Raw genomic sequence first — 3,796 nt, forward strand, 5'->3', positions numbered from 1 at the left:
AAGAAAGAAAGAAAGAAAGAGAAAAAGAAAGAAAGAAAGAAAGAAAGAAAGAAAGAAAGAAAGAAAGAAAGAAAGAAAGAAAGAAAGAAAGAAAGAAAGAAAGAAAGAAAGAAAGAAAGAAAGAAGTTTGTTTGGGGTTATTATTTTATAAAAAGAAAATCATCCAGACATGTTTGATTCCCACCTTTAACTACACATTTGTTTCCTAAACAGAAATATGATTTAGTTTAAATAGTAATTATGATGCGATGGAAAGTGATGAAGCCCAGCATTCAACTTGTTGATAGCATTCTTAGCTCATGCTGGGCATGGATTCAGTATATAGACTGAGGCAAGAGACAAGGAGGTTAATGATGGACTACTTTGTGATCCAAAATGTCTGCATTTGCACCATTCTTTCAAAAAAGAATACATATGTAAGGATGAACTACATTTGTACAAATTTCTGTGCTCCGAAAGTCCTTCCAATTTTCATTGTAGCTCTAATTGACTGTACGTAATGGCATCCTGTTGTAATGAAGTCCAAAGGAAAGTTCCTGACCTCTGCAACCTGCTCAGATGATGTGATTATGGAATAACATTATAATTTATATGGAAGGCATTAAGACCTACGTCTCATTTATGAAAATGCTTTTTAAGGGAATAACCAGATGGCACTCGCTTGGGCTCCTGATGCTATACTTCAGTAGAAGTCATCAAATACTTCACTTAAAAACTCTTCCCCCTTCTTGGGAAGGCCCAAAAAAAATCAAGTCAACACACAAACACACACACACACACACACACACACACACACACAAAATCAGTGAGTCAGAAATAATGTGTCAAGCTTAGCATAAAAAGCATCTGGAAAACCATGAGTAGAACTTAATTTTGAAAAATGGAGTAGGAATTTAGATATATTGTGACCAGTCATGGTTAGCATCTAGGCGAAATTCTAGATTCTAGCAGAATGTGGGAGGTTACTGGCTTTTTAGAAATTCTCTTCTTTCTTTCTTTCTTTCTTTCTTTCTTTCTTTCTTTCTTTCTTTCTTTCTTTCTTTCTTTCTTTCTTTCTTTCTTTCTTTCTTTCTTTCTTTCTTCTTTCTTTCTTTTTTCTTTCTTTTTTTTTCTCTCTCTCTCTTTCTCTCTCTCTCTTTCCTCCTCCTCCTCCTCCTCCTCCTCCTTCTCCTCCTCCTCCAAAGTGATGTACTCAAAACAAATTTATTTGGTTTGCAACAGTGGACTCAGAAGAAAATTGGATGTTAATCAGAAACTAGTTTGATTGTCATCAAACCCAGCATGGTATATCTGCCTAGATTAGCCTAATGAATGTATAATGTCTGATACAAAACCTGATTCTCAGCTGTTTCTTCATTTCATTGGCTTCAAAGTTCAAAGAGAAGGCATTAAATCAAACATTTTATATTACTGAGTGGAAAGCATAAAATAAAAGATGTAAGCTTTCAGTAGAAAATAAATCTCAATTTCCACTTCAGATATTTCTTGCCATAACATAGTTACTCTTCTATAATTACAGAAGATATCAACTTGTTTCAACATAGTAAATGGATCTCTTGGTGTTTAGGTGGCGTGGGCAGGTTGGCGTTAGAGACAAAGGAATTGCCTTATTCAGAATCCTTCTAGGCTTGTATCAGCAAGAATGAAGAGGAGAAAGGAGTGTTTTGATTTCCTTGACATAGTGGAAGGGAAATTATTTATGGTAGTATCAAGATTCAGACTAACCTAATCATCCCTGGCATATCTGTGAGAACTTCCTTTGTTGTTCCTGCTAATTATTGGAGTTGCAGGAGAATAACTAAGAGAATTTGTCCATCACTGGATATCCTATAGCTCAATGATGTTCAAACAACGCCTCCAGATTATTTAAATTACAACTTCCTTGACATTAACAAGGATATCTAGAAACAATGGTTGATAAATTCAAAGATTCAGAGATTAACTAATTTCAGCTGGCCACCTTGCCAGGGATTCTAAGATTGAAAATATTTATTGTGTATGAAGAACTTACAATGTGTGCCTCCTTTTAAAGCTCAAGAGACTTTGCACATACAAACAGTCATGTATGTAATAGGAAAACAAAAACTTTATGTGTTCCTCTTAAGATAGTAATGTGAGAAATGCCAAACTGTAATGTACTGTACTTTAAAAAATTACCAGCAATGCTACTAAAGTTGGATAAATGTGATTTTCATATAACATGTTCTCTCAACTAGGACTATGCAAGGCCAAGATAATGTGCCAAAATGGGACTTTTGGTATAAAATGAAATTAGAATGTGCATTTTACTGTGGACTTTACTGTGGATGATTATACTTTACAGAATGGATTTTAAACCAAACACTTAACTATAGAAAGAGATTCTTTTGTTCCAGCTCTCCCTCTGGGAAAATCTTTTTTTATATGTACTAATTTTTGTGAATTTATATGATGTTCCGCTAACAAATGCAAGTGATTAAGATGTAAGCAACAGTTATAGTAATGAATTTCATTTTGAAGAGAAGGGTATGAAAAGCTGGATCAATGTTTTCACAAAGGCCCACCATTTCCAGACATCTGTAAGTCTGCTATAAACACTTTTGCTAAATTGCCATTATAAGATTTAAGTCAAAAGACATGAATTTCTCTGGTAAGTGATGTGAAAGCAAAAGAGCTGGCTACAAATGCCTGTTCCATATGGTAGCTTGTTTGTTTAATCCACAGTTGAATAATAAAAAATGTGAACTTACAATTCAGGAGATTTAGATTCTAGTTATTATTCTGCAACATATCTATCAGTCTCTCTATCTGTGTCTCTATCTGTGTCTCTATCTATCTATCTATCTATCTATCTATCTATCTATCTATCTATCTATCTATCTATCTATCTATCTATCTATCTCTATTTCTATATCTATATCTTTATCTCTATCTCTATCATTCCTATCTCTATCTCTCTATCTTTCTATATATACACATATATACATATCTATCTATCTATCTATCTATCTATCTATCTATCTATCTATCTATCTATCTATCTATCTATCTATCTATCTATCTATCATCTATCTATCTATCTATCTATCTATATCTCACATCTTTTATCATTTATCTATTAATCATCTTTCTTTCTTTCTCTCTCTCTCTGGACAATTCATTTAAACTTCACATTTTGATTCCTTTTCCTGAAAATGATCCTAACAGAAAATGTTTAGTTATTTATATAGCCAAACCAGCTAACAAGAAATAACATCATCATCATCTGGATGAAACTGATGATTTTGAAACTATATATTAAATTATGTTATCTTAAAAAGGTAAGATTTTTTATGAGAAAATTATTACATGGTGGCATTCAATTGTTACTAATGGTTTTTATATTCCTTGCACAAGGGCCATGCTAATCTTCTCTGTATTGTTCCAGATTCCTAACCAGTTTCTTCTCAAATGTGCATATGAGATAGGTGGATAACTGTGTGATACATAGACATTAAAAATGTACATCTGGTAATTCACATGTCATCCATCCTAAAAATAATGGCCTTTATGATGCTGTTATAGGAAAAATAAAGTTATTTTAAAAATGAAGTTTCTAAATATTAGAGCTGTTTTTATTTCTGTTGACTAACAACTGCCAACATACATGATATATATTTCTCAGAAGGACAGGTATAGAAGATCAGCTAAACCATCCTGCAGATCTCCCATTTTTCACTGAATAAGAAGAGCCTCACTCTGTGTTGCCAAAAGGTATCCCTTGATTATAGCTTCACCAGTGGGTCCCCAAAAGTTTTGGGATTTGAAGTATGGAGTG

The 3,796-nt window shown here is 33.1% G+C and overlaps 1 pseudogene; it reads right to left on the minus strand.

Annotated features, from left to right (window-relative positions):
- Positions 1 to 3,314: 3,314 nt before the first annotated feature.
- On the minus strand, positions 3,315 to 3,432 carry LOC114923072 (annotated as a pseudogene).
- Between the last annotated feature and the right edge of the window lie 364 nt (positions 3,433 to 3,796).

Source organism: Protobothrops mucrosquamatus, unplaced genomic scaffold (genome assembly GCF_001527695.2).
Source record: "Protobothrops mucrosquamatus isolate PMUCROS unplaced genomic scaffold, P.Mucros_1.0 scaffold1806, whole genome shotgun sequence".
Classification (NCBI taxonomy): Eukaryota; Metazoa; Chordata; class Lepidosauria; order Squamata; family Viperidae; genus Protobothrops; species Protobothrops mucrosquamatus.